Raw genomic sequence first — 6,723 nt, 5'->3', positions numbered from 1 at the left:
TATATGAATGATTTTATACTTATATGTACTAACTCTATTTTCTTATATACTCCTACCCCTTCCCTTGTGGAGTGGTGGAGATGATCTTGCTAGAGCTTTGACGCTCGTTGTTTTCCCCTCTTTTCAGGCAGCGAGGCCAGCGCACGGAGAGTCGCAGATTGATGGGATTGCATCATAGATTCCATCTAGATATTATTATATTTGTAGTTATTTCAAAACTTCACATTTAGTTGTGTCTTTACAGACTCTAGATTTATATTTCTTTTTATAGAGGTTGAGTGCCTTAGTGAGATTTTATGTGACTCATTATGTTGAGATTTATTTTAGACTCAGAGATATATTCATTCTATTTCAGTTGGGCTCATTTATTGATTATTCATACACTTTTTCTGTTCATATCTGAGTTTGTACTATTTTTATTATTTGCCTGTTTTGTACTTTCACCTATGAGTTGATTCTTCTAGAGAGATAGTGACTTTGATGTTGAAACATGTCGTAGCACGGTGTTTAGTACTTGGCAGGTTTGACAAATCGGGTTTCACCTTGGACTGCAGGCTTGTGTGAACCCGAGACATCACAGTTGGTATCAGAGCTCTAGTTTCAACATCTTTAGGATCATCCCTGTGCCATATTATGGAGGTAGAATAGACTTTCCTAGGAATCATGTATAGAGTCCGATAGGAATTCCTAGTATATGAGTGATGTGTGAAAATTATAAAAAATTATTAAAAAATTTTGATGACCTATTTCCTTTGAATTATAAAGCATGCTATGATGAATATGTGATACGATTTACTTATTGGTATACGTCATGCTATGATGAATATGTGATACGATTTACTTATTGGTATACGTCATAACTTTTCATGCTTAAGATCCTATTTACTGCGTTTAATAAGTTATACTCCAAAACTTATAGATGTCAGGAAGAGGACGTGGACGCAGAGGTGCTCGTGCACAAGGAGCTGAGCAAGATGACAAAAGCCAGAGCCGTAGCAGACTCCGTAATACTTAGTGGATCTTATAGCACCATTGACAACTCGACTGGTAGCTATTGAGGAGTAGCTAGCAAATCAGGCTCGACAGGAGACTCCCAATCGGGAGAAGACACCCATTCAGGAGGAGATACCAGAGGAGACACGGATAGACTCACCACCACCCTCAGTTGATGATGGAGCTATTGAGCAGGAGGCTTAGCTTCGTCTAGTAGAGAGGTACTAGAAGTTAAAGGCACCAGAGTTTCATGGTTCGATGGATTTCATTGCTGCATACAAATGGAAGGAGGATGAAAGCAACATTTTGGAAATGCTTAATGTGAACACTGTGCAGAAGCAGAGGCTAGCAGCTTTCAGCCTTAAGGGTGATGTGGGAGGGTAGTACCAGCTTTGCTTCACTCCAGAGCAGAGAATGGCAGCTTCATGGGAGACCTTTGTGTACTTCTTTGATGAGTAGTATGTGTCGGCGGCCGCAAAAGCTGGGAAGAAGTTAGAACTAGTTCGGTTGGAGCAGGGGGATATGTCTGTGATGGATTTTGAGAGTAAATTCATATCACTACTTAGATTCACGGTCATGTGGCACACCAAGGAACGGCAGGCTCAGATGTTCATGATGGGACTTCGCCTATGTTTACATTGGTATTTAGTATCTCAGAGGTTCCATTCAGTGCGGGAGGTGGCGGATGCTGCCATGGCTCAGGAGATAGACACAGCTGTATTCCTTAAGGGCAATGATGGCAATGTTAAATTAGGATAGTCTGTGGATAAAGGGAAAGGTAAGAGACCTTTTGTAGACACAGGGGGACCTGTTTCAAATGTAATAGGTTCGGACACAGAGCAGCAGATTGCCGCATTGCACCCACAGCAAGCCAACAGGGCAAGAATCAGTAGCATCAACAGAACCGCGCTCAGGGACGTGATCAGGGGTAACAGTTGAGGATTAAGGCACCTCCAGTAGTCCTAAGGATAGAGGGACAAGTGTGAGTGATTCAGAAGATCCAGCAGAGACAGATAGTCTCATACGTTCTAGGCGATGCAGCACAGCAGCCTTCAACTACTGGTAGATTTTATGCAGTTGTCCCTCTCGACCATGGTATGAGTGGAGCAATGGTGGAAGGTATGTTCCTTGTGAACAACCTTCCATCATATATTCTTTTTTATTCTAGCGCTTCGTATTGTTTCATCTCCTATGATTTTATGGTTGAAATTCAGCTTGCCGCACACTCATTAGATATTCCGTTATCTGTGTCTACTCTTTTGGGAGAGATGTCTCTTTTAAAGAGCGTTTGTAGGAGATGTGTCGTTAACTTAGATGATTCTGAATTCGTGATTGATTTGATCATGTTGCACATGTCTGAGTTCGATGTTATCCTTGGTATAGATTAGTTATCTTCCTACCATGTGAGTATAGACTGTTTTATGAAAACAGTCAGCTTGCGAGCTAGTAATGGATCTGAGTTGGTAGTAGCGACCTCACGAGGTAACCAGATTGCGGAGTCATTTCTAGCATACGTTGAGGAGGTGATGTTGCAGGATCGGGGTATAGATTTGAGTGATACACGAGTGGTCTCAGAGTACCAGGATGTCTTCCAGGACATACCAGGTTTATCTCCTGTGAGAGAGGTTCAGTTTGGCATAGAGTTGTAGCCAGGAACCACGCCGATTTCCCGAGCTCCTTACCGTATGGCGCCTGCTGAGATGAGAGAGCTACTGGTTTAGTTAGATGAGTTGTTGTCTCAAGGATTCATTTACCGGAGTCATTCTCTGTGGGGAGCACCGGTCCTTTTTGTGAAAAAGAAGGACGGGAGTATGCGATTGTGTATTGATTATCGTGAATTGAACAATGTTACTATCTGAAATAGGTATCCATTACCGAGGATTGATGACTTGTTCGATCAGTTGCAGGGAGCGTAGTTTTCCTCGAAGATAGATCTTTATTCCGGTTATCATTAGTTGTGGGTTCGGGAGATGGATATTCCCAAAACCGCCTTTCTGCATCGATATGGGTCTTTTGAGTTTATTGTCATGCCATTTGGGTTGATCAATGCACATGCGATATTTATGGATTTGATGAATCGGGCTTTTTATCCATACTTGGACCAGTTCATGATAGTTTTCATTGATGATATTCTGATTTCTTCGAGGTCAAAAGCTGAGCATGAGCAGCAATTGCGGTTGGCATTGCAGACTTTACGAGAGCACCAGTTATATGCTAAATTTAGCAAGTGTGAATTCTGGTTATCGGATGTCAGATTTTTGGGCCATGTTATCAGCCAAGAGGGTATTGTAATAGATCCGGCTAAAGTAGAGGTCATTCTTGATTGAGAGCCGCTGAAGACCGTTACTGAGATTCGTAGCTTCTTAGGTCTGGCGGGCTATTACAGGAAATTTATTCATGATTTCTGGAAAATCATGACGCCACTTACATGCCTACTAAGAAGGATGTACAGATTATTTGGGGCACAGATTGCCAAGAGGATTTTGAGACATTGAAGGCTAAGTTAACCTCAGAGCCAGTGCTGATTATTCTCAGCAGTGATAGGATTTTTGTTGTCTACATTGATGCATCATTATCGGGTCAAGTAGGTGTTTTGACGCAAACCTAGAAAGTTGTGGCCTATATTTCGATGTAGTTGAGGACTCATGAGCAGAATTATCCCACGCACGACTTGGAGCTAGTAGCAGTGATCTTTGCACTAAAGGTGTGGATGCGTTATTTGTATGGAGTACAGTTTGAGTTATTCACAAATCACCAGAGCTTAAAATATCACTTTTCACATAAAGAACTTAACCAGAGATGGCGATGATGGGTAGAGTTTATTAAGGATTATGAGTTTGCTATACAGTGCTATCCGGGCAAGGCGAACGTGGTAGCTAACGAGTTAAGCAGGAAATGTCATTATGAGCTTACAGCTTTGAGGAGTTCATTACATCGAGATCTTTATACCCTCAGCAACTAAGATTTTAGGCCAAAGATTGGGGGAAGTAGTGCTTTCTTAGGAGCTTTATCAGTGTAGCCATCATGGAGCGATAGAGTTGTCGGAGCTCAGCTAGAGGACTCTTGAATTCAAACTCGTAAGGGGGAGATTTCCAAGGAACCCAAGGCTGATTAGACTATTGGAGCAAATGGAGGCTTTCGAATGAAAGGTCGATTAGTTATGCCGAACAATCCACAGTTGAAGAGACATCTATTTGATGAGGCGCATCGTAGCAGATATACAGTACATCCAGGCACGACGAAAATGTATAAGGACCTGAAGAGGCATTTCTGGTAGAGTAGCATGTGTAGAGAGATTGCAGGATATGTGGCTAAGTGTTTTACCTGCTAACAAGTTAAGATAGAACATCAGAGACTTGTAGGAACCCTACAACCTTTACCCATTCCCGAGTCAAAGTGGGCAGATATTTTCATGGATTTCTAGAGGAGCTTTCAGGATGCTTTTGACTGCCCGTTGTCATTTAGTATTGTTTTCCACCCCTAAATAGATGGTCAGATAGAGAGGGTGAATCAGGTATTAGAGGATATGCTACGAGCATGTGTGATAGATTTTCAGGGTAGTTGGGAGGACCACATCCCATTGATTGAATTTACATATAATAATAGTTAGCAAGCTACTATCGGGATGGTGTTGTATGAAACATTGTACGGGAGGCCTTGCAGATCGCCTATATGTTGAGCAGAACTAGAGGATAGTCTATTACTTAGTCCGAAGCTAGTTAGGCAGACCATAGAAAAGGTGGAATTGATTCGTGAGCACATTCTTACAATATAGAGTCAGCGAAAGAGTTATTCAGATCAGCAGAGACGATCTTTAGAGTTTTAGGTCAAAGATTTAGTTATGCTAAAAGTATCACCTATGAAGGGCGTTCGACGATTTGGCAGACGGGGGAAACTTTCCTAGAGATATGTTGGTCCCTTCAGGATTATTAAGCGCATTGGAGCTGTTTCCTATAGATAAGACCTTCCAGCATCGATGTCGAGTATACACGATGTCTTTTATATTTTGATGCTAAAGAAGCATTTGCACGATGAGGAGCAGCAGAGGGTGATTGATGCACCAGAGATCGAGATCTAGGATGATCTGACTACCGTAGAGATTCTGGTATGCATCCTTGCTAAAGAGAATAAAAAGCTTAGAAATAAAGTCATTCCATTAGTGAAAGTTCAATGGAGCCAGCATGGAGCCAGCATGGAGTCGAAGAGATTTCTTGGGAGCGCAAGGAGGATGTTCGTTACGACTACCCACACCTGTTTGTGCTGGTAAGATATTGACGTTTTATTATTCTTCTGTGCATTTATGTTTATATATATGATTTAGTCACATTTATATTTAATGCTAGAATGGGTCACTCAACACTTAACTCTTAATCATTCGAAACATATGGTATATATATGGGGGGGTTCCTTGTTTGGATTTTTCACCCGACGTACTAGTTCCCTCTAATTAAGGGTTGAGTGAGGGTGCACGCATTTTAGATTGTTAAGTCTAAATGTTACTTATGTTTCGAATCTGGGGTTTAATGGTATGAGATGTGTAAGGGAGAGTTTCCTTGTCTGGATTATCCCCTCTTAGTGATTTTCTCATATTATAAATCTCTACGATGCGATTTCAGAATTTTGAGGATGACATTATCTTGGGGGGAGGGTGAATGTAAAATCCCGAAAATTTTAAACTTATGAATGATGAATGGAATTAATATGTGATTAATTACCATAAGTGTGTTAGCCCTTATGTTTTGATGATGTTTTACAACCACCATTATCGGTACTAATAGCTTATTGAGTGAAAATGTAGTAAATTTATTTATCAAGCTCATTAGTTCCATTAACGGAGGATGGATGGAATATACGCTACAACGAAGATATCCAAAGGAGGAGGAGGCCAAGAGATGAAGCAACGTTATTTTAAGAACGACAAATTCGAATACAAGCTTCATCCGATTCAAGCTATATCAAAGCTCAAGTATATTGCTCTTTATATGAGGATATTAGCTTTCTTTTATTTTTCTCTCTAGTGCTAGAATGTAGGCAAAGAGTTACTGAGTTTACTTGAAGCTATTGGGAATCACACACACGATTTCATACTTAGGCTTTTAAGCGTTTTTCACAAAATACTATTTTTCATAAGTATGAGGACCTATCTGCAAAATTCCTTTTCTAAACAGTTTGTTTTTAGTATTAAAAACATTTTACAAAGTTTCAGAATTTTCAGAGGTCAAACGAATATTTTGCAAATATTTCAAGTTGGTCAAAAAACTGTTTTCTGCAATATATCAGAAAGCGGTCGACCGGTCCGGTCGACCGCTCCCATCGCCTTTCCTCACTATTTTCCAGAGAGGTCGTCGGTCGACCGGTACGGTCGACCGAAATCTCAACTTTCAAATCGGTCGACCGCGCCGGTCGACCGACGGTGTCTCTGCTTGATTTCTAAGTACCGAAATTTTCGGTCGGTCGACCGAAATTTTCGGTCGGTCGACCGAAATTTTCGGTCGGTCGACCGAAATTTTCGATCGGTCAACCGAAATTTTCGGTCGGTCGACCGAAGCATTTTTTTCGATCGACCGAAATTCCCTTCGATCAACCACTTTGTGTCTTTGGTCAGCCGCGACTTTTTTAAACGGTCGGTTTTTGCCTCGTTCGCTGTGCTTTCACTTATAAGTGTTTGGCACAGTCTGAGCTGAGAGTCTGAAAAGAAGATTATCTTCCTAAATAGGAAGATTGGGTCAG

This window comes from Asparagus officinalis, chromosome 1 (genome assembly GCF_001876935.1).
Source record: "Asparagus officinalis chromosome 1, Aspof.V1, whole genome shotgun sequence".
Classification (NCBI taxonomy): domain Eukaryota; kingdom Viridiplantae; phylum Streptophyta; class Magnoliopsida; order Asparagales; family Asparagaceae; genus Asparagus; species Asparagus officinalis.
The sequence above is the reverse complement of the archived record's forward strand: the minus strand, read 5'-3'. Positions refer to the sequence as shown.